This window comes from Anabrus simplex, chromosome 6, assembly GCF_040414725.1.
Source record: "Anabrus simplex isolate iqAnaSimp1 chromosome 6, ASM4041472v1, whole genome shotgun sequence".
NCBI lineage: Eukaryota > Metazoa > Arthropoda > Insecta > Orthoptera > Tettigoniidae > Anabrus > Anabrus simplex.
The window spans coordinates 119,268,484-119,294,651 of record NC_090270.1 but is presented as its reverse complement, the minus strand read 5'-3'; positions in this window follow the sequence as shown (position 1 = coordinate 119,294,651).

Genomic DNA, 26,168 nt, shown 5'->3' with positions numbered 1-26,168 from the left:
GTTGCTCATAGGGCCGGTTGTTGCATGCATTTCAGTGGGCTTGGCAGACTGATATGTAATAGCAGCTTCTGGCTCGGTGAGGAAAGCAACGGGAAACTACCTCACTCCTCATTTCCCTAGTACGCCTCTTCAGTGATGCTTAGGCCATCTATGACAGCTGATGGCGGAGCTGTTGAGGATCCAACCAGCCTTTCGGCTGAGGACTAAACATACATACACAACTGTATTATAGTGTCTTAGTTTTGCATGCTTGGAGAGACACTTTGTGTTATAGATATTTTGGGTGAGTCTATACGCAGTTTCCATTTTTTGGCATCTAACTTCAATGGCTTTTGTTTCCATTCCATTCTCCTGAATTATTTCACCGAGATATTTGAATTGCTGGACCCGTTTTATTTTGCCATATTTTGACTCCATGAATTTAGGGGCTTCTTTGTTGCAGGTCATGTATTCAGTTTTTTCAAACGATATTTGGAGGCCGACTTTTTCCGCTGTTTCTTTCAGGAGTTCGATCTGGTTTATGGCTGTTGAAACGTCACGAGTTAAGATTGCCAGATCGTCCGCAAATGCCAGGCAGTCTACTGATAATTTGCCCCTACCAAGAGTGATTGGTTGGTCAATCTCGAGGACAGACTTCTGTTTGCGCCATTCTTGTATTACCTTTTCAAGGACGCAGTTGAAGAGTAGTGGAGAGAGCTCATCTCCCTGTCTTACTCCTGTTTTGATCAGAAAAGGGTCTGAGATTTCCCCCAAGAATTTAACCTTAGATTTTGTGTCTGTCAATGTCTCTTTTACAATTGCGAACGTTTTCCGGTCTAGACCCTGTTCTTTTAATATCTGAAACAGTGATTGACGATCAACTGAATCATAGGCCTTTTTGAAATCAACAAAAGTGCAAACTACATTTTTGCTACAAATTCTCTGATGCCTTAGGATTAACTTTAGGTTCAAAATTTGCTCTGGACATGAACGGCCTGGTCTGAAACCTGTTTGATATTCTCCAATTTTTGGTTCTAGTTGCTGTTGGGCTCTATCGAGAAGGCACTGAGATAAAATTTTGTAGGCAACAGATACCAATGAGATTCCCCTGTAGTTATTTACGTCTGTTCTGTCTCCTTTCTTATGTAAAGGATGAATTAGTGCACTTTTCCAATCTTCTGGAATTTGTTCTGTTTCCCAAATCTCTTGGATGATACCGGTGAATTCTTTTATAGTATTTGGGCGTGCTGATTTGAGAATTTCTGCTATGATCCCATCCTCACCTGCAGCTTTATTCATTTTAAGTCGTTTTATCTGTCTGGTAATTTCTTCTTCATCCGGTGATACTGAATTTGGGTTTGTGAAGTCAGGTTCCTGCGGTGGAAATCTTTGTGTTGGCTCTGGGCAGTTAAGTAGTTCTTCAAAATACCTTGCAAGTTCAGTGCAGTTTTCTTGATTGTTCAGTGCAAATTGCCCATTTACTTTCTTAAAGCAAAGGTTTTGTGGCTGATAAACTGTTAGCTTTGTTTTGAAGTTCTTGTAGAAATTTCGTGTGTGGTTTTTTTCGAAGTCCTTTTCAATTTCTAGTAGTTGATCTTTCTCGAATTTCCTTTTGGTCTGTCGGATTAATTTCGCTGCCTCTTTCCTGACTGCCAAAAACATTTTTGTGATTCTTATCGGTCTTTTTGCTGTTCCACTTATTGTATGCATTCTGCTTGTTCACAGTCTGCGTTCCACCAAGGGGTTTTTTTTTCTGCATAGGAATCAGTGTTTGTGCTGTTTCAATTAGTTTGGTCTTGAGTCGCTGCCAATTGTTGGACTGCTTTTTCTCTAATTCTTCAGTGAGAGATGGCTGGATCCGACTAGTATCAAATTTCGGAATTATTTGCTTCCTTCTTCTGAACCTTTTGGGTATCAACTGTAGTTTGACTCTTGTCAGATAGTGGTCTGAGTCTATGTTTGCACCCTTCCTTACTTGGACATTCATAATTTCTCTGTGGTTTGGGTACGAAATTGCCACGTGGTCAATTTGAAACTCGCCCAAGAGGGAGTTGGGTGATCACCATGTCATTTGTTTAGAAGGTTTCTTCCTGAAGTGAGTCGACATGACTTTAAGGTTGAATGCCCTGCAGAATTCGACTAATCTCCGTCCATTTTGGTTCGTCCATTTATGTGCTAGGAATTTTCCAGCTGTTCTCCTGTATTTCGTTTCCTTGCCTAGCTGAACGTTGAAATCTCCTAACAGAATTTTGACGTGGTTTTGAGGAATTTTTGATGCTGTATCTTCTAGTATTTCCCAGGATTTGTCTACCTTCTCGAGATCTGTTTTATTGTCTTCATTGACTGGCACACGTGCATTGATCAGTGTGTATGATTTGTTATTATTATTATTATTATTATTATTATTATTATTATTATTATTATTATTATTACAGAGTGATTTATCTACTCGATGTGAGCCGTGTAGCTATTAGCTTGCATTCGGGAGATGGTCGTTCGAACCCCACTGCTGGCAGATAGTTTTCCATTTTCACACCGGGCAAACGAACCTTCATTAAGGCCACGGACGCGTCATTTCTAAGCCTAGACCTGTCCTCCCCCATCACCGACATAGACCTGTGTGAGTAGGTGCGATGTAAAACAAACAGAAACAATGAGCGTGTTGTCGCAAAGTTTACGGCCGTGGTGTACTTTGAACAAACTTGGCATTTCTGGATACTACGTAAAGAAGACAACTCTTTAATGAGGAACACATTTCTTGGCAGTCAAAGTAGGGGTCACTCCACTATGAAAAATATAAAATTAAGCAATTTCCTAAATTATGCCGAAAGTTTAAGGGCTAAAGGGCTCGAAAACATTTCAAATTGTGTCTTGGATAGATCTATCAAACTAAAAAACAAATTTCAAAAATCACTTCCGGCCTAAATGCAGTTCCGGCAAAACAGTCTAAAATCGCTTGATTCTTTATTCGTTTCCTTTCTGATTCAAATCCCTTTCAAATTAACTTATTTGCATAATTATTTCTGTACTATGTTCCTTGGTTCAATACACTCAGGTGGCTTTTTTTGGAAAATGTCCACACCTAATGTAGTTATAAGGGCTTAAGTGAAATTCTGCATTGACTCACATTAGCGCTACTAGTGGTACTTAAGTGCAACAATGCCTTGATTCACATTAGCGCTCGTAGTGGTAGACAAAGGCAAACTGCTAACCTAATCCACCGCCGTCTCGATCCTCCGATACTGCCTTGCACTGCCTACTCTGCCACTAGTTTAACATAGCAAGGAGCGATAACCTATGTTTCATAAAGTCGCCCCCAGAGGGCAATCATAGATGCACAATTTACGCAGTCAGTTTGGTTGTTCCATTGTTATTGGTGCATGCATATGTGTGAAAATCTGAGTTATTTCGTACAATAAGTAAATATGACTGTTCACTTCCGTTTGTACAAGTGATATTATGTATACTGTAGAACTGTGAAATCAATTAATCATGTTGCGCTTATAGATATTTTAAAAGTTATTTTTAAATGTACTTGTTTTCTTCCGTTTGTGCAAGATTTTTTCCCTTTGTAGACCTGAAACCAGATCTTCCCCTGAAATATTCAACAGTTGTGTACCATTTTGCAAATCTCGGCAAGGTGCTTCGCAGCCAGAAGAGATACAATTCTATTAAATACCTCCTAGAAGGGAATTAAGAGAAAAGTGGCTGTCGGTTATATCCAGAGAAGGTTCTAATAAAGGATATCCTCAGATTACTCTCGCATTCGTAGACGTTACAACTTTACACCTTATTTCAGAAGGTGATTAAAGCCGTGGAGGATAGTGGATTTCTTGTGATAAGAATTGTGACGGACAATCATAAAAAAAAAGTCTTCATGTTCGGACATATTGGACAACCTCAAGTATCAAATTAATAATGTCCCAATGAATCTAGAAACAGAAAATCAAATTCTAATTTGCGGGTACTAAACCCTTAACTTACCATTCCATCGTTGGTCGGCCACAGCTGCTACAGCAGAGCAATATTCAACTCTTAAATCTTGGGGTCGTTGCGGGAATGTTTCGGTCACGATTTTAACCAAACGATGGGGTTCAGAAGAGAGCCTAACTCCTTGAAATGAGGAGCAAATATGTGTTTACTAACTTTTATTAACTTCTTAATGGCACAAAAAATTTATTTATATATAAATTCTTGACAAAAAATTATTAATTATTAAAATTTCAAACGCAGTCACATTGCGTAGCGTTAATTCATTTCTTACAATATCGAAGAGTTTCTTTGGAGAAAGTAGGAATCTCATAAATAAGTGGACAGCTAAACTGAAAAAGTGAAAAGAAACCATGAAATTTGGGCACCTATTAATCCAAACGATAACTGAGAATTAATCCACACGATCCGTGGAAAATCTGACTTTCAACAAGTAGAACGCCCGATTTACTCTTAATTAAGGTTATCCACCAGTCGAATACCTTTTCGGATACGGAGCACCCGCCGAATGGACCCTTAATCGAACCAAATTGACTATCAGTTGCTTTGGATAGGTTGCGAAATATTACTGGAAAGCATGGTGTTCACTACGAAATGACAGCAGCATTCACAATTGAAACAAAATTCCACCATGTTTTTGTCATTTCATGACACCCTTAAGTTATAAAATAATCCCGATGCTAAACGTGCATCACCCCAAACAGCTGCTCAGAAGGAACCAACAACAACACGATCCGCGAGGATCTTACGTTACGTCGTTCTGAAAGAACAAAACTGCGAAATGCAGGAAACACTTATTCATCACGCATTTAGAAGAAATGCCAAACACTGAAGTTATTTAAAAAGTGGTAAATCACTTGTAAGATATTATTATCAAACCGATTTTCAGGTTATAAATGGTTACGTTACGCTTAATAAAATTACAAGTCCACATGAAAAATAATAAACAAACTTACTGAGTTCTTTCCTACTTAACAATGACTACCATCACAGATCCATCTACATATTGTTTGTCCCAACACACTACCTACAAAGCTATCAATTGACCGAACTCGACTACGTATAAAAATGAAAGAACGACAAAGATTGAAAATAAAATAATTTACCGGCTGACGAATCGAATCCGCATTCGTAACTCAAGTCTCACACGACTTCGTTGAGTGTCAACATGCACACTATGAAAGCAAAACGGACGTCAGAACGACAAACAAATCAAGTCCGTAAAATAAAATAAAATACCGAAGCTATTTGAACTCGACACGCATGGCGCACTGCAGTAAATATTCAATCACCGTTAGCTCAGCATCCATTATTGGACAACCCTCATTTTCCATGCCGTCAATGATCCCATAATCTTGAGTAAACACCTTCCAGCTGTTGAGGGATGCGCACAAGCTTGGCCTCGTTATTACCGAGCTAACTCTCTTCACATTGCGTATATTACTGCCGACGCTACCATCGCCCAGGTCACTTCGCAAAAACATCTAATCTAAGACTTGAGTATGTACAGCCGACATCCCAGACCTATCGTCGGGCCTACTTAACGTATGTACACCCTAACACTAACCTCTATGTACACGTACCTTCCTAATCCTATCGTTGAGCGTGAACTAGGGCGTCTTATCATCAGTATACTCCTAGGATAACACGTGACGTCCTAAATATATTGTCGGGCGGAAAATGGGTCGTATACGCTTCCTCTAGCGTATCAGGCGAACTCGTAATTTCAAACAAACTCTCAAATATTTCGGCTGTAAATCTGGTCGAAACTAATAACACACGACGAAACAACTCTTGCCACAGAACGAACGCAAGTCGGAAATGCAATAAGTCTCTATCTTGTTATTAAACGTGAAATCGAAAATAACTATCGCATGGCGAAAAATCCACGACTCACACGATCTCAGCATGCGCAATGAAGTTTCGGAAAGAATAATGACTTCCAACACACGTATGACAGTACTTGACTATCGCCCAACAATAATCATCACCATCACAAAAATCCCTACTATAATTTTAGGGTGAGGCCCTCAAATCGCCTACCGTCATTTTCCAAACATTCATATCCATGACTATCCAGTGAAACGAGACCCAATGAATCTACACAGCCAAACATACCGCTTTAAAACGTCCAATATCCCATTCCACAAATGTTTCCGATTTAATGATAAATTACCGCCTTGTAATTTATGAACTTTACTGATTGGAAACTTGTCATCGCAGTCAAACAACACCAACTGTGTATTCAAAATGCTCTTCTATCCTTGAGGTCCTATTATTCTAATATTCATGATATTGACTTACGTAACTAGTCACTTGAATTTTTACTACCAAGTGTTACCATCTTCACCAAATCGTTTTTCACTTGGGATCTTATTTGAAATTTACTGTGCTTCACACAATAATTATCTCGAACCGACCTCCAGGTCCCAGCTTTCGGATTGTTAGCGGAATATACTACAGCCTGCCACAGGAATCTCACATTTAATATACAGCCTATCTCAAAAATTCTTCCTCGGCAAATATAGCCTGTCTCAAAAATTCATTCTCATCGCCTTCTCATGGCGGTATTATATGAAATATACAGGCTTTCTCTGCCTTCAACATTCCTACAACTCTCACCTCCATATATATAAATTCTTCGCTCTCAATCCATTTTCTTATATCTCAAGAACTTTTCAAACCTCCCTCTCGTGACAAACGACTTTTATAAAAGTACGCCTTTTTATTTTACTGTTACTAAAACTTTCGGACCTCTAGAATACAACAACACACCGTGATTTTTTATATTATCGACGTACACGATGTCACAAAATTTTTACTTCCCATGAATAAAACATAACTTTATCTGATTTCACTGGAATTTTCTAGACACCCGCAAACCTTGTAGAACATGCTTGTTAAATCCACTTTTAACACAGGAAAATTTTATCCCGCGGTATATATTATTATTATTATTATTATTATTATTATTATTATTATTATTATTTCGAATGGGCCACCAGAGGACCACGTGCCAATTTCAATTCCTTCTTCTTTGTTCTTTCCTTTACTTCCAGTACGCTTTCATCTGTTCACTATGTTTCTTCTTTCTGTCTTCAGACCACTTTGAACCAGTCTTTTTTACTTTCCTACCTTGGAATCCTTCTATTTTCAATACTTTTTCCCGAAAGCCTTCTCTGTTATTTATTTCTTCTGTTGTTATATTGTTTTTTTCTAAATCCTTTCTTACTTCATTGACCCAGCTTGTCGTTGATTTCTTACCCCACAAATATCTGAAAATCTTACTGGTTAATCTACTATGTTGCATTCGATATAAATGTCCAAAAAACATAAGTCTCCTTTTCCTCATTACATCTGATATATTTTCTATTTTTAATATATTTCAGCATTACCTCGTAATTTCCAACCTTCTGCCGTGTTTCGTGGGCCTAATATTTTCCTCATGATTCGCCTTTCTAGTATTTCTAGTTTATCTAAATTATAGTTCAATGCCAGACATTCGCTTGCATATAGGCATTCTGGCTTCACTACTGTGTTGTAATGCCTTATTTTTGCATTTTTGGATAGGCATCTTTTATTGTAGATATCTTTGGTGACACCATAAGCTCTCCCCATTATTATTATTATTATTATTATTATTATTATTATTATTATTATTATTATTATTATTATTAATTCGAAAAAAATTAACTCAAACGATATTCGACATGAAGACGTTCGCCACGACTACGTTTTTGTCCTCACCTTCCTGATTTTTCTCAATTCGGACAATATCTCAAAGAATATTAACACAATATTTAAACGTCGCATTTTATAGTTTCTTGATGTGAATTTTACAACACTAAAGATTATTACACGTGGACCAGAAATATAATACCTTCGCCGGAACATTACAAAAATCAACCCAACACACGCAATGAAAGATTTGGTAGGGAGAAACAATAATCTAACAACAACACAGATTATTCACAGACCTGCGATCGTAGCCATCGTTCTGGATTCTGGCTGCATCTAGCCAGCAAACCTCGTTTATTTTAGCCCTCCATGGCTATCTGCGATTTCTTATTATATTTACACAGGTAACTTAAATTACACAACACTCTACAACGCACTTTCAAAACATTTACCAGGCGACGAGCATTCTTCTCAACTGATCATGTCCACTGCGTTAGCAAGCATGTCCCCTTCTCCCTACTATGGCCAGATGTTCCAACAGATAAGAAACCAGACACAGTAGCTAACTTCAAACTCCTCTTTAACAGACACACACTGAATACCGAGAGAAATTCAATTACTTCTAAACCTTCAAAGTTTCCATTAGCGGTAGCTCAGAAAATTATATTACCTTCCACTTTAACAGTATATTGAAACCACAGACATGAACATGTAATAAGTTTTTGGAGACCAAATTTTCACACTTTTCTTCCGACGAGGGACGTGGGCTCCGCCGCTCCAGAAATCAGACAGACACTGAGAAATATACGGAGGGAGATTTCTTTTATACTCTATGGGATGACGCTACTCACACCATGAAGCTTGGTTGTGCAATACGCTAATTCCGCATCCAATAGACCGATTTTCCTGAAATTTTGTTCCATAACTTCGGACAGACTTACGATTTATTTCTGTGTTAATTTCATAATTTTCCCATACTCGCAACAGGCGAAATAAATTATTTCTGCCCGGGCGTTTCGCGGGTTTTCTTCATTCATCGACCTTGGCACGTGTCGGTAGTCCGCGGGTCGGACGCGGATTTGTCTCTAGGCTTAACTGCATTTATTTTTACCCTGGTGGTTCTGTCTTCACGTAGGGTTTAAGAAAAATTTAGATTCTTTATTTCAGGATTTACTGTGTTGCCAAAATCTCTCGTTACGAAAAATTCCTTGAATTTGAAAAATTGTTGAATATTCGAGGTCCACCGAAGTGTCCCGGCGTTTCACGAGCTTGCGGCTCGGCTCGACACGGGGAGCTCGTTCCCACGAGACAGCCAGACTCATGAAATGCCAACATGGCCGCTCTCAAACAAGTAACTTTTATTTGAAATAAATATTGAGAAAGATTAAAAAAAATTCTCATCGTAGAATTATGGATTTAGTACTTCGTTTATGTTGTTGAAGAGAGACTGGAGTGTGACATTTGCGTTAGCAACATATCACTGCTTGAAGCTTCGATATCACTAAATGGAGCTGATTATGCATCAGGACAAAGGAGGCCTTTGATACCCAAAACCTTGTTTTGTTGTTCTGATGAAGCATCCGCAGGAGTTTGTTGAAGTTGCTATGCTCTACCGTCGGAAGTCCTTCAAACTTGCGAGCGTAATACAAGGACTAGCTATGTATTCCCTTTCAGGATGTGTTCTGTTACAGTTCGAGGTCGAAGAATATCAGCAAACTGTTCGTGATATTAACCCAACCAAGTTCGTAAGACTTCTATTAACTGATTATTGCGTCGGCAAGAACACAAAATTTTAGCCGCCCGGTGTATCATTCCAAGCCTTCGTCCAGAAAAGTCTTTAAATTGTGACATGAAGAAGTCAACTACGACTTCATACAAGTAGTACATATGTAACTGACGACTTCCAGTGAACATATGCATAGTGTTTTGTAGGCTGTCATGATAATAACGCGTTAAGAACTGTGTCCATCTATGCCTGCCATCTAGCGAAGAATTTTTGTCGCAGCCTATTCACAAAAGGCCTTGCACAGAGCAGGCAGTGTAGGAAGATCGAGACGGTGGTGATCTAATCATGGAGGGATCCAGTCGGCCGTGATCTTTTCGACCGGATATGGTTGAGTTTCCAATGGACAATCATCAGTCTACCCTGTGATATCATCATTGACTCACACTAGCTCTCGTAGTGGTAGAAAAGGCAAACTGCTAATCTAATCGACCGGATATGGCATCATGCCGGCACATCGTAAGAAACGTTTAGTGTGTCCTTTGCGTTTGGAGAAGTGGAGAAAACCATGAAAATTAGTTACAAATGCACGAACAATGAGATTCAGTGATAAACCGGATTGATCCCTGCTTTTAAAATTGAGTTGCTTGCCTGAAAAAACTAAAACCGTGAAGTTAGCTTTAAATTTTTAATTCATAACATTTCGCCTAATTTTACAGATAGTAATTGAAATAATCTCCAATTGTGGTCACTGGGACGTTTTAAAACTTGTCATGCTTTCGGAGCTTTCACCTCAATCTTGCTGTACCCTGATTGGTAGGCGTTATGGCCACCAATTTTGAACACTGCACATTAGTATTCTATGGCTATTTGGGAATACCTCACGAACTATTCAGTGATACGGTACCATTTTTGAATAGTGTAAAATGAACAACGTTGCCCGAGAGTAGTAATAAAGTTATCAACCAAAAGAGAAGAAAGTGAGAGCCAAGAGTTGATAAGTATAAAGTCTGTATTTTTCATGAGAAGCATTTAAAAGTTTCTAAACATCACGAATAAGGTTTTAATATAAATAGTAAAATATTTTGCTACTGTAGAAGTGTTTCATATGTAAGCACAATTCGATACATGTCTATATACAGGGTTATTCACCTAACATCTTACACGCAAATAACTTCTAAACCATTAAATATGTCAGCATTCTGTTTTCATATTCGTAAATGGTACGCAGGGCCTTGTAAATTAACGTATTGCTTAGTCTCATGGGGTGATTAACAACCGAGATATTGATACTAACTTCATATTTTAAAAGGAACGGCACTAATTTATACAGCTGATTTAAAAGATCTACGTACAAGTTCAAATATGTAAGTATTTTCAAAATCGGACAATTACTTTTTGAGATATAAGTAAGAACAGCATGCGCTGTTTTTCATGCCGCATCAGATGGCGTGAAGTCGGGCAGGGACATATTGAGGCGCAGGCAGTTTCCTGGGAGTGAGTTCAGCCACAGAACGGGTACCAGGCATGTAAGCACCTCCTACACATGTGATAGGTTTGCAAAATGTGTATGATAGGCGAACATATGACAGGAATGAAAGGGTTGATGTGTTAGAATGAATAAAATAAGTACTTTGCCTTGAAAGGAACATAACGAAATCTATAATTGTCACTGGTTTTAGTGTACAGTTCATACTACTCTATGAGTTGAGAAAAAAACATAACACAAAACACCGGAAGATCTCCTTCTAGAAAAGCAAATGTTCAGAGCTGATCGTAGTGAGATGGCAGCAACACTATTATTTATGTTTTATTTTACACGCATTAATCTCCGCAGAGCTCCAGCGCGACTGTATTAGCGTGCATTCGGGAGAGCGTAGGTTCGATTCCTGCCTCGCCCAACCTGACATTGATTTTCATGGTGTCCCTGTTCAACATCAGGCAAATACCAGATATGTACCTTTGTGATAGGCCACGGCCGACTTTCTTTCCAAATCTTTCCCATTCCCATCCGTCAGAAAAAAACGCTAAAATGAGCGCAGGTTATTACATGTCAAAACAAAACAATACAACTTTAATCTCCTTTCGCCAGTCATCCAATAACGTTGCACACCCAGGGTATGTTACGGTACATCACATTATGTTTACAGTACATGCCTGGTATCCATTCTGTGGCTGGAATCAAGGCCAGGAAGCAGCTTGCGCCTCAATATGTCCCTGCCTGACTTCACGCCGTCTGATGCGGCATGCAAAACCGCACATGCTGTTCTTATTTATATCTCAAGAATTAATTTCCGATTTTGAAAATACTTACATATTTGAACTTGTACGCAGATGAACGTTTAAATCAGCTGTATAAATTTGTGCCATTCCATTTAAAAATATGGAGTTAGTATCAATATCTCGGTTGTTAATCACCCCATGAGACTAAGTAGCACGTTATTTTACGAGACCCTACGTACCATTTATGAATATGAAGACAGAATGCTGATATCCTTAATGGTTTATAAGTTATTTGTGTGTAACATGTTAGGTGAATAACCCTGTATTTTCATGCACAGGAGGGAGGGGGAGAGAAAAGTGATACTTAAATAATTTGACTTATCAACTTTCAGCATGGAAATTACGGAACATGAGTTATTTAGCCAATGCTGCTACAATAATAATTTATTTGCCAGCAATATATGCACAGTATTATTCATTTTAAGTAATTGTACCATAAAACAATTTGTCTGATGCAAAATTATATTTTTAAAAAGTGGAATGAATAACATGAGAAACAACTGCTACTATGATAAGAAATTAGCAATATAAGCACAGTATCAATCATTCTCAGAAACATAATCATGAAGCACTTCATCTAATGCATAGAATGTGACTCTTTCTGGAACGGCACCATGTTCAATGAGGTGTCATATGACCTTCAGCAACTCCCTCCGCATTTTCCTGAATTAATCGCTCAGCTTAGTGAGATACCCCATAAAATGCAGGAGGAGGTTCGCCTTTTGTCCTTTTCTGAGGATTTCACGCGCGGTGGTCAGCATGGTGAACATTGTTTGAAGATTGTGTCATAAACTTCACAGTTGTAATAAGTAGCTCTCCAGATTTCTCCTGAAGTGCTCCTCAAAAACTCATAGGATACTGTATTGAATTTGCAGTGACCGTGGATGTCCCACAACTGAAGGGTAACGTAAAGAATTTGACAATTTAAAAACAGAATATCCACTCTGAATGTTCTACAAAACACTAATCTAGTGTTTGGAATATACACAGTAATTCCCTTTCATTGTAACATAGTGTAGTTGTATGTATGTCACATATGAACCCGCTGTATCTAGATTAATTACCTGACTCACGTCAGCTCGAAACGAGAACAAGGATTAAACTTGACAGCACGCTTGGGGTCAATCTTGCGAAAAGAAAGAACGATTACATCATCTCGTACAGGAGTTTTATTCGTAATGTGGATTACCGTTCAAATACGTTTATTTTCAGACCACTTTCCCACGTTAAAGAGAGTCAGCAAAGAAACGAAGCTCAGCTTGGATTTTATTGGGAATTTGAGGATGGTGTTCTTCCTACCACTAAGCGCTGATCCTATTGGAATCCCAATCCAAGTCACTGGGATACTTCGGTTGGGAGCTGAGTGAGTAGTCCATTGTGCCAGCGTGATCATTGCAGTTTCCCAGGTAACCCCTTCGGGTTCGACTCTGTTACGGTGTTGATCGCAAGTTAAATTGTGGGTTATCAGCTAGCAAGACAGGAATTCTTCGAATTCTAAGGCACTATGGTCCCTATCATGTCAAAGAATTCATATGTGTTACCGGAAGTTTATGTAATATGTGGCATTATTTTCCAAATGGTTGGCAGCACTGTCGATTTAAAATAGCAAGCAGAGGTTATATTTTTATCCATCGGGGTTGAACTCTGTCTTTCTGTCCCAAATTTAGTGGGTTCGCCCACCTCAGTTCGGCGGTATTTGAAGGTGGAAAAACATGTGAACCTCGTGTCTGTAGATTTACTGGTAAGTAAACTTCTGAAGGACGAATCATCTGACAGCTGAAACCCTTAAAAAATTAGTTGATGGACGACAAAGAGTAACTTTGTTTCTTTTGCATCGAAGTAACCTTTGGCATTTAATATATAATGATAATAAAGCGTTTTGTGAAAGAAAATAGAAAATTGCATCATGTTCTAATAATGGCAAATTAAGAACTATATTGCCAACCCCTAACGTTCAGTCCCCTTTGTGTCGGTATCGCTACTTGAAAGATGTGAAGCGAGGCGCTGTGGGAAATAGTCTCTTCATCCGTCAAGGAACTAGTCACTAAAAGACTAAATACTACTAGTATGAAATATATTTGAGGAAACCCAATTCATCGTCAAAGATAAAGTCGTACCGCAATTTGTATTTTAAATTTTCAAGGAATATTGAATATTACTGTTACCGAGTTTTTGTGGTAGTTAAGCATGAAAGAAGGTGCTGGTTGGTGAATAGGTCTCAAGCTACTAAAGAGAAATTAAATTTTAAAATTTAACAAGGTTATATTTTCTTTTCAAAATTAGGTAACAACAAATAGAACAGGTACTTAGTAGCCGAAATACAACTTGAAATGTACAATTACAGGGATTAAAGAATTTGGGCTTCGAGCCCTGAAAACACAATTCTTGAGCAACTAGCTCAACCTTACGATATACCAATTTTAACAAAAGGGGCAGAAGACCCCACTCAAACCCTGGAGCCCTTGCTCCAAATTACACAGCAAAGCCTCCTCGAGGCATACAACTCTCAGTTTTAGAAAAGAGCCACTCGCTCTTAAAGTTAAGCCTCTCCCAGGCCACACCAAACTCAACTTTCAAGTTGTCCTCAAAGGACATATACACAGGGGTAAAATACCCAACCTACTGAGGTCTATTAGGTGAGAAAAGATTAATACATGACCTCTAAAATACAACTTGAGAGGAGGCGAACTTGCACTCCTAATACACTTTGCTTTTAAAACCTAATCTGGCTCTGGGCCACTAACGCAAGGGCTAATCCCATACTACAGAGGTGACTTAGAGAAGAACACTTTACATTACATAAACGAAGAAAAGTTTGAGAAAATAAGTTCACCTCAAAACAAATGTGAGTGGGAGCTCGAGAGGGTTAGCACTCTCTATCCCAATATGTAACTTTACAAGAAAAAGAAGAAAAGAGTAGTTACATTTTAGGAAAAGGTTACATGATGGAAAACGCTTCGAACCCGCCGCGAGAGTTAAACTGCCGACCTAGCAAGAAAAGAAGATATTAATAGGCCATTACCTGGTAGTAGATCGCTGCCGAGGAAAGAGGCGCTTCCCGCCTCCTGCTATGTACTTAATACACTGAAAGATGGAACAGAAGTGGCCCGGAGACCCCAAAATCAGCAGTTTATATCCTCTCGCGGAAGATTCTAGGCGTTAGGGGAAATAAAACACCCTCCCACAAAATCTTTATTGGTTCGGGAAAAGAAACCCCTACATAGAGGAAAAAGAAACACATTATTGGTGGAAAATTAATTAAAGAAATTCGGGATTGGCTAGATCCAAACTAAGGGGAAAAAGAGGGGTATACAGCCAACTTAAACAATAACAGAAAGAAATTTAACAAGAAACAAACTTTTGAAATAAAAATTTCTCCAACAAAATAGTTCTTTGATTTCGCACTAGGTTGCACTATTGTAATTCTTCAGTAGTGTCCTCTAGAAGAGAAAGTTCCCACTTCTTACTTCAAGCGAAACAAAAACACATCAAAAGTGACACAGTTCAAAAACTCAAAATTTTCCACGTGGTGACATCTTCTGAGAAAGTAGAGAATTAATAGAATAGATAAAGTTCAACCTTCCTCCAGAAGAGGAGTTTCAACTGGCGCAACTTTTAAATAAACAGAGTAGAGGTGTACCGCCCGGTACAGACCTCCCCCCCCAAAAGTTCCTCCAAGGGGTAACACAGAAGAACATAAGCTTTGTTTCCAAAATAAGGTCCAAGTTTTGATGTTGATATTAAGATTAATTGCGGAAGCATTTATAAGATTTTAGTAATTTGGTTGGTTGCAATTTCAAAATTTTGTTGTTGCCGGTGCAGTAAAGTTTTTATGTTTGTAGAATTTGTATTTCTGAAGAAAAATTTTGCAATGTCCACCAAATATTGTTGTTAAATTCCCAAATGTAATTATTGCTTATGGTGACTGTCCATGTAGTTGTTGTAGATTGAGTCGGATGGCCAGACCGGCCGTTGCAGCTTGCGTCCAACGGAGGCCGCTCGGACCCCTCAAGTACCCTGAGATACCGCTCGCCCGCACTATGAGGGGAGCAGAGGTGTTGAAGTACGCCGCGCCCGCGGTGAACAGATACAGGCTGCGGGCATGTAGCAGGTCGTGCGCCGCACATCAGCCTTGGCCGGGAGGTGAGCTCCGGCTCGCCGTGCACATGTCGTCCTCGCTGGAGAGGAGGGGGCCCATCCCCCTCCCCAGTCGCTGCACGGCGCTGCGCGGCTGCGGGGGCGCTGAAACATTAAAGCTAGGCGGCAGAATTGTGTTGGACAATTATTTTCTTTGAGGGTACAGGCTTGTAGAGAGAGTGAGGGGCCAGCGGCGTGCAGATATTCATGGTATTCATTAAGCCACTGTGTAGAGTGGAGCAGGAGACGGGAGCGTGGTAATGGCCGTGGCAAGAACAGGATGGCAGGTTAACGGGTCGGGGCAGGTTTTACATAAGGCTTACATCTAAAACCAAAATATTACAGAAGGGGCAGAATGCCTTAAAAGTGAAACTCAAAAAAAAAATATAACCTTCATATCCTTTCAAAATAATATGGAGCAAGTTAACACAGAAATTACACCGGTTTCACCTGGGACAGGTGAACTCTAAATATCCTCTCGGTGGCTGGATTACTTAGCAATAAGGTAACCGGCGTAAGAAAATCGAGAATGATACAAGGCCCATGAAATCTGGGGGCAAGCTTGCCCGCGGGAACAAAATTTTTGACCATAACCTGGTCACCTACCTTCAAAGTGGTGGGTCTCCGTCCACGATCATACCTTTCCCTAACCTTTTCATGAGACACTTTAAGATTAGCTTTAGCCTTCTTCCAAAGATCTTTAATGTTGTCCGGATCTATTGTCTCGGGCAGAATGTCATTCAGAGACCAGAGGTTAGAGAGCGGCGTGTTGGGAACGAACTTAAACATCAAAGAAGCTGGAGTAAATTTGTGAGATTCATGAACCGCCGAATTCAAAGCAAAAGCTAACCAATGCAGGGACGTGTCCCACCTAGAATGATCTTCATGATGATAGGCAATAAGTGCGGACCTGAGATTGCGGTTAACCCGTTCAGCCAGAGATGGTTGAGGGTAATAAGCAGATGTAGTTACATGAGAGATGGACAAGTCAAAACAGAATTTACGAAACAGATTTGATGTAAAAGCTTTAGCATTATCAGATACAATGTATTGGCACGGACCAAAAGAAGCAAAAATAGAATTTAGGCAAGTAATGGTGGACTGAGCGGTAGCCAGCTTAGTCGGAAATAACCAGGAAAATCTTGTAAAACCATCTACACACACAAAGATGAACTTGTTGGCATTACCCTTTGACTGGGGGAAGGGTCCCACATAATCGATATACAGGCGTTCCATGGGGCGCGACGCTTGATGAGAAGACAAAAGGCCTACTTTAGTGGACATGGTGGGTTTACTGATCAAACAAGGTTTACAAGCTTTTACAAGTTCTCGAATTTCACCGTCCATACCTTTCCATATGAACATTTCACGAATCTTTTCACGAGTTTTAAAGATTCCAAGATGCCCCCCCAATGGGGTCTCATGATAGTATTTGAAGATCATAGGTACAAGAACCGCTGGAACAACAACTTTCATCAACTTATCATGCCTCGAAGGGCAACATAGAACACCATTCCTCAGAACATAAGGGACAACATGTTCCCCAGAAGAAAGGGTTTCCATTATAGGAGCCAGCGTCGGATCTTCACGTTGGTATTTCTCAATATCCCTAAAAAGCATGGGAGCACCTGTTAAGATGGCATTAACACCAGATAGTATGGACTCGGAAGGTGATGAACTATCGACCGGTTCGTGGGTCTCGACGTCGTTATGAAACATACGGCTGAGTCCATCAGCAACAACATTTTCGGTACCTCTGATATGTCGTACATCAAATTGGAAGGCAGAAATACGGATGGCCCAACGGGCTATACGACCAGTACGACGCGGCCTACCTAAGACCCAGCTTAAGGCTTGATTATCTGTCTCCAGGTCGAATTTGACATGTTCCAGATAGAGACGGAACTTTTCTAAGGCGAATAAGACTGCCAACCCTTCGAGCTCATAGATGGAATACTTGGCTTCTTGAACCGATAGAGTCCTAGATGCATAGGCGATGGGACGCCTCCCTAGTTCAGTCTCTTGAAGAAGGACTGCAGCTACAGCTGACGACGACGCGTCCGTTTGGACGATGAATTTCTTCGAGAAATCAGGCATAGCAAGTACAGGGGCATTACAGAGAGCTAATTTAAGATCTTCGAAAGCGGCTTGTTGAGAAGGTCCCCACTCGAATTTGATGCCTTTCCTACGAAGAAGGTTTAAGGGCGCCGCTCTATTAGCGAAGTTAGGAATAAACTTCCTGAAGAAATTCACCATACCAATGAATCTAGCGATACCTTTGATGTCCTTAGGAGGTTTAAAATCACGGATGGCCTGTGTTCTAGAATGATCGACTGCTACACCATCAGGTGACACAATATGCCCTAGGAATGACATAGAGGGCTTAGCAAAGGCAACCTTGGACAACTTAACAGTTAACCCAGCCTTACGAAGGCGATTGAGAACTTCTCGCAAATGATCTAGATGTTCTTCAAAGGTTTCGGAAAATACGACGACATCATCCAAATAGTGATATAAGTACTCAAATTTGATGTCGGAAAAGACCCTATCTAGTAGCCTAGTGAGCACAGCTGCCCCCGTGGGGAGCCCGAAAGGCACGCGGTTGTATTCATATAAATTCCAGTCCGTGGCAAACGCTGTAAGATGTTTAGACTCTTCGGCAAGGGGAATTTGATTATAGGCCTGATTCAAGTCCAAGATGGTGAAGAACTTGGCCTTACGAAACCATGAAAAGCAAGAATGAAGGTCGGGAAGGGGCACAGATTGCAACACCACCTTCCGATTGAGAGCCCTGTAATCAATGACAGGCCTGAAGCCTCCTTGGGGTTTCGGGACTAGAAAAATAGGCGAAGAATACGCTGACTTAGAGGGCCTAATAATACCATCCTTCAACATCTGATCGATGATTTCTTTCAGAGCCTTCATTTTAGGTGGAGATAGCCTATACGGTGGAAAACGGACAGGAATTGAATCCGTGACCTCAATTTTGTATTCAATAAGGTCAGTAACACCAAGAGTATCAGAGAACACCTCGGGAAACGACTGACACAGTTTCCGAATACTATCAGCCTGCTCCTCAGGTAGATGTCTAAGGTCTAACAACATCTCATCCTGGGTAGGCGAAATAGATGAACATGATACAGAATTACACTTTAACAAGGGAATTCTACAATTGGACGCAAATTTGAATATGCACGACCTACTCTGGAGATCGAGCACAAGACCAGTGTGAGAAATGAAGTCCGCTCCCAATATGATGGGGCAAGACAAACGCTTGGCCACAAACAATTTGATCTTCCATGTAAACTTAAAAACCCGAATTTTGACATGTATGGAACCTAGAATTTCTAATGGAGATGAATTAGCCGAAACATATTGAACAGGAGAAGAGACATAGTCAGGGAGTTTACAAACAGATTTCAATTTAGAATACCAATCAGCCGAAATAATGGAACAAACACTGCCTGAATCTAAGAGAGCTGTTATAGGCTCGTTATTTAACTCAATCTTAAGAAAAGGAACAGGTGCGGGGGTATCCGCTGCAATCCTAAGACACTCTTTAGGGCATTCAAAAGATGAATTTGAAGGCTGGTCGTTCTCTGCATTTACAACCTGTTTACTAGGGGCTAAGTCTCGGGGAGATGGATTAGTCGGCTCAGCCGACGCCACTAGTCACTTTTTATTATTGGAATAGCTGGAATTTGCACCAGAAGTTGAGCAGGAGGGGGTGCTATTTGAGTTTGGGCAATTCTTGGCGATATGTGAGAAGGCCCCACACTTAAAACAGCCTTGTGATGACCCTACTCCATTCCTTGTCCCACTTGACTTGATCAGAGGACACTTATTCCGCAGATGGTCAGGCGACCCACAAGCATAACATTTACGGGGATTGACTGGTCGGCGAGGTGGAGGCCGAGTGTTACTAAAGGAAGGCGGGGGTTCTTTCGCCACACGCAAGGAATCGGCATACCTAACTCCTTCCGCAGAGACGGCTAATGCTTCCAGTTCAGAGAAGGTTTGCGGGCACGCCGCGAAACACAAATATGACCTGTAGGGTGGTGAAATCCCTTCAACAATAGCTTGCACGATCTGATCCTCAGGGAAGTGGAGAGCAAACACCCTAGTATAAAACTTGATATCTTGGATGAAGTCTGCCAGGTTTTCATCCAAGCGCTGTACCCGATATTAGTATTTCTGAATAAGGGAGGACCTGGCCCTAGCCGGGATGAAGTTAGCTAGCAAATGGGCGTGGAAATCCTCAATAGAAGATTGCTCGGCAATGGCTCTAACTATTTTGTCAGATAGAACACCAATAGCATAAGGATAGATAATTTGCAAAATTTGACATGGGGAAAGAGAAAACACAAGGGCATGATCCTGAAATTCCACTAGAAATCTTAAAAATGAAATTACGTCACTGGTGGTGTTGACGGAAAACTTAGAGATACCTCTAAGCAACATTGCCAATGGATGAGGCAAGCTGCTGAACCCAGGTGTCATAGTCGTTAAAGGTTTCAAGGGCAAGGAAGTTAATTCAGAGCGGATGTTACTCAATGACGCACGGCGTTCAGATTCGTTGTTCGATGGGGCAGAGATAGTTTGAGCAGCAACGGTTATCCTATTGACTTCTCCCTGAGGAGGCTCTTCCTCGTTACCTACATTCACCGTGGCGGGTTGATCAGTTTTGGGAGGAGCTTCGCCGGTTAGCAATTGAGTGACCTTATTAGACAATTCAGAAATAGTTCCAAGGAGCGTATTAGCTTGCTTCCTCTGAACGTCATTCACCTTTAGAGACAATAGATCATTAACTCTATTTGCAAAGTGATACAGCCTGCCTTGCACACGCTTAATTTGATTAGGAGATGGATCGTTTTCATCAAAAAAGCTGACTACCGATGCTAGCCCAGTAATATTCTCGACAATCGTGGAAAGAGAGTCGTCAATTTCTTTCTCTCCCAAATTGGGGATGGAAATGGGCAAATCAAGGGACTCTCTAAGCTTGTTAGTGTCTATTGCAACCGTGCCTCCAGATTGAACGTTTCTGATAGTTAACTCATATATCAACTCCTCTTTGCGCAAGTAGTTAAGGAGGAGAACATCGCGAGGGCCGGGCATGATGACAGAACAATTTTGAAAAACTCAAAAAATTCCAGCAACTGAGAAAATTGTTAGAGTTCGAATCAAAGCAATGTTTAGCCGTCAAAAGGGGCTAAATTGAGACCCATTCAACCACGCTCTGCTACCACTTGTTACCGAGTTTTTGTGGTAGTTAAGCATGAAAGAAGGTGCTGGTTGGTGAATAGGTCTCAAGCTACTAAAGAGAAATTAAATTTTAAAATTTAACAAGGTTATATTTTCTTTTCAAAATTAGGTAACAACAAATAGAACAGGTACTTAGTAGCCGAAATACAACTTGAAATGTACAATTACAGGGATTAAAGAATTTGGGCTTCGAGCCCTGAAAACACAATTCTTGAGCAACTAGCTCAACCTTACGATATACCAATTTTAACAAAAGGGGCAGAAGACCCCACTCAAACCCTGGAGCCCTTGCTCCAAATTACACAGCAAAGCCTCCTCGAGGCATACAACTCTCAGTTTTAGAAAAGAGCCACTCGCTCTTAAAGTTAAGCCTCTCCCAGGCCACACCAAACTCAACTTTCAAGTTGTCCTCAAAGGACATATACACAGGGGTAAAATACCCAACCTACTGAGGTCTATTAGGTGAGAAAAGATTAATACATGACCTCTAAAATACAACTTGAGAGGAGGCGAACTTGCACTCCTAATACACTTTGCTTTTAAAACCTAATCTGGCTCTGGGCCACTAACGCAAGGGCTAATCCCATACTACAGAGGTGACTTAGAGAAGAACACTTTACATTACATAAACGAAGAAAAGTTTGAGAAAATAAGTTCACCTCAAAACAAATGTGAGTGGGAGCTCGAGAGGGTTAGCACTCTCTATCCCAATATGTAACTTTACAAGAAAAAGAAGAAAAGAGTAGTTACATTTTAGGAAAAGGTTACATGATGGAAAACGCTTCGAACCCGCCGCGAGAGTTAAACTGCCGACCTAGCAAGAAAAGAAGATATTAATAGGCCATTACCTGGTAGTAGATCGCTGCCGAGGAAAGAGGCGCTTCCCGCCTCCTGCTATGTACTTAATACACTGAAAGATGGAACAGAAGTGGCCCGGAGACCCCAAAATCAGCAGTTTATATCCTCTCGCGGAAGATTCTAGGCGTTAGGGGAAATAAAACACCCTCCCACAAAATCTTTATTGGTTCGGGAAAAGAAACCCCTACATAGAGGAAAAAGAAACACATTATTGGTGGAAAATTAATTAAAGAAATTCGGGATTGGCTAGATCCAAACTAAGGGGAAAAAGAGGGGTATACAGCCAACTTAAACAATAACAGAAAGAAATTTAACAAGAAACAAACTTTTGAAATAAAAATTTCTCCAACAAAATAGTTCTTTGATTTCGCACTAGGTTGCACTATTGTAATTCTTCAGTAGTGTCCTCTAGAAGAGAAAGTTCCCACTTCTTACTTCAAGCGAAACAAAAACACATCAAAAGTGACACAGTTCAAAAACTCAAAATTTTCCACGTGGTGACATCTTCTGAGAAAGTAGAGAATTAATAGAATAGATAAAGTTCAACCTTCCTCCAGAAGAGGAGTTTCAACTGGCGCAACTTTTAAATAAACAGAGTAGAGGTGTACCGCCCGGTACAATTACCAACATAAAAAGTAGTATTTTCTCAAATGAACTAACATCACCCTTCTAGAACACAAAAAAAAACTAGGGCCTATATTGAACTTTCCAAAGCGAACATAAACCACCATTCTTTGTTTAACATAAATAATACGCGATGAAAGCTGTTTCCTGCGTGCTGACGTTGGCTAATGTGCCTCGACACTTTATTCAGTAGTTAGTGTCGTCTGGTACCGGTAAACGAAATCCGGGTCTGCCTCCTAGGATTATCTAATCGCCTGTATATCTCGCTAAATTCATATTTCAGAGAAAGCCACCTTCTCCCAAGAAAATTGATTTACAAACATATGAAAGATGATTCGTCCTCGCTGACACTCTTGAGTTGCTTTGAGCAGTACAGGTGGAATTCTGTCTACGGGAAAATTGACGTGTGTATCTAACAGTCACAATGACTTCCCCACCTAAAGTGAGACAGCACTGCTTTCAGGTTAACGAACGCTTTAAGCTTCATTTTCAAAACTGGGTAATGGCACCTGCTTTGTTAGAGCGACTTGGCGCCATAACCTAGGTCGTTGCCTACGAGATACACAAGGCCGGGAAATACAGCACACTAGACTCGTCCTCGAGATACTTCCGGCAAGTGCCGCTGGACTTCTCTTTCCTGATCTGTCCCGCCCGCTCATTGCAACACGTTCGAATATGAAAAACTATAAAAATTCATTAAAACTAGTAATTTTAGAAGGCAGCAAACAGATATGAGATCAAAGATAGACCAAGAGCAATTGTTTGACTTATTTTCTACAACGTATTTCTTACAATATGCTTAAACGAAATAAGTAATTCACGAAAGAAGCAGAGAAATCTGATAGCGAGTTTGTCACTTCTTACCGATTCCTTTAATTGTGCCTCAGAGTATCCGATGAGCGGATCGAGATTGCGGTCATAAATAATCGCCCCTTCACCAATTATCAGCGATCCAATCTTTTCCTCCGCACATCTGATATTTTGACATTCGTATTGAAGCCGCTGTTTGGTGAGCGATACTATGCCCGTTACGCAAATATTTAGCGGCGTTTCACCGTGTATCTCTTTTTCCTTCCCGTAAAATTAAATTTGTGTTCGCCTCTGTGGTGTAGTGGTTAGTGTGATTAGCTGACACTCCCGGAGGTCCGGATTCGATTCTCGGCCCTGCCATGAAATTTGAAAAGTGGTAAGAGGGCTGGAATGGGGTCCACTCAGCCTCGGGAGGTCAACTGAGTAGAGGTGGGTTCAATTCCCAGCTCATCCATGCTGGAAGTGTTTTTCCGTGGTTTCCCACTTCTCCTCCAGGCAAATGCCGGGATAGTACCTAACTTAAGTCCACGGCCGCTTCCTTCCCACTCCTAGGCTTTTCCTATCCCATCGTCGCCATAAGACCTATCTGTGTCGGTGCGATGTAAAGCCGCTAGCAAAAAAAAATTTTGATGGCAATACATCATTTTTGGGAGCTGGACGCTTCCTGCGTTTGAAATTTTCCTGTTTGTGAACAGGATACACAATGAAAACAGAAAGAAGTTTGATTGATGTGCTTACACTGAAATCTGTTTTATGAAAAGAATTTATGAGAAGAATTGCTAGGTACCTAAAGTGATCCTACTATATCACCTTGCCTAGAAATAGTTTGCTTCCATTTCTCCCTTAAACCGTACTCGGAAGGGAAACTATGGAACGTCAATTTTCATGCTTTTCTTTGTGTCATCCACCTCACAGACATTCACCAACGGAAACAATATTCACAATAAATTGCACAAAATCAACACAGCATCACAATTACTCCGCCAAGAACGGAACGGAAACCTGACATCTAGCGGCCAAACCGTAAACACGGTCGGTTGGCTTTTTCAGCGACAAAGTAGTAGCTATGTCCCGGCCTTGTGTATCTCGAAGGCAACGCCTAGGTAGATTTGCGCCACATGTGCTTGCGATCCATTCGGGGATACTGTATAAAACCCGAGCCCCCTACTAAGATGGAAGTTGGATAAATGCAGGACATACATTATCTGAGGTGTGGCAGGGTAGCACAGCAGTAAGCATACGATAATCTGTGACTGTTCTTGAGCGCACTGTGTAAATGCTGATAAGTAAAATAATGGTGTGAGATCTCCGTTGAGTCCTGGTGCAGGTCTTTCAAGTTGACACCCTATACACGACCTGGACATCCGTGAGCATGGAGCCCTAACTAAGATGAATTCAAATGTTCAATACGGCACAAACACCCAGCCCTCGAGCAAGTGACGTAACGAGGGTTACAATCCCCTATTCGATCGGGAATCGTACCCGTGATCAATTCTACCAAAGTCCAGCATGCCTCCTATTTAGCCATTGAGCTGCACATCTGAAAAGTGCCAGGAGATAAATGGAAAAGAAGGGGAGTAGAGCCTGGTTGCGAAAGAATGTTTCATTTCATCCTGTGTCCAATTTCATATTTGAGTTCTTCAAAGTAATGTGGAAAGTGGAGCTTTATGATACTGTAATTATTTACCGCTCTCGGGTCAAACCATCAGAAACAATTCTCAGTGCATGTAGAACTCTTCAATCGTGATTCGATCTACCCATCTCACCTTTAGCATTCTTCTGTAACACCACATGTACTTTCTGAGCTAGTTATTGTCCATGTTTTACTTCCATACAGTGCTTCGCTCCAGATGAAAGTCATCAAAAGTATCTTTCTAATTTCTACATCAATGTTCGAAGTGAGCAGATTTCTTTTCTTTATGGAAGGTCTTCCTTGCTTGTGCTAGTCGCCATTTTTAAGTCATCGATAATTATTTCATACGATGACGTAATTGCCTTCTTCCCGTACTCAAAGAAATACGGAAAATGACACTTTACCGTACTGTAATGTACTTTCCGAATTGTTTATTTAATTTGGATAACAAATTTATTAAATATACTGAGTTAGCGAAAGGTTCCTTATCAATAGTCAGGTATCTCGTATACTCCTTGTACTCCCTCTTAGCTATAGCTTTGTCTTATAAGGTGTTTAAGGGTTTCAAAATATTGATTGATACGATTGTTAATGGGTGAAAGGTATAATATAGTATAGTAATCCTTTATAGACAATATATTTTACATTACATTTGTAGTTGTCAATCCAATTTTTATGTAATCTTTGTTCTTTTGGGAGCCTCCAAATGGGGGAAGCAGATAAAACATTTCTCTCTCTCTCTCTCTCTCTCTCTCTCTCTCTCTCGACAAATCGTCTCGGGTTGCTTGAACTCCGCTTCACACTAATGTAAATGCGGATAATCATAGAGTTCATGAATCAAGGAACACCAAACTTAAGTTTGTTGAATTGTCTCTCTCATTGCAGCACTTGGTTCGGTACTCATCTACAAAAAGAATGGCGTCTCTGCATTCCCAGCTCAAATAATCTTCCGCCATCACAATACTGACTAATGTAGAGGTCAATACGTTACCAACAAATAAATATCGTATACAGATGAACTTCATTATAACGACATCGGTTTTAGCGACAACTCGTCTATAACGTCATATTTTCTGTGGTATGCACATATTCCTAATCAAAAATGTGTTTTACAGCCTTGCTTAATACGACAAAAGTATATGTTCCTACCTCGCATATAACGTAATTTTCAACTTCAGTTAGAAGTATATT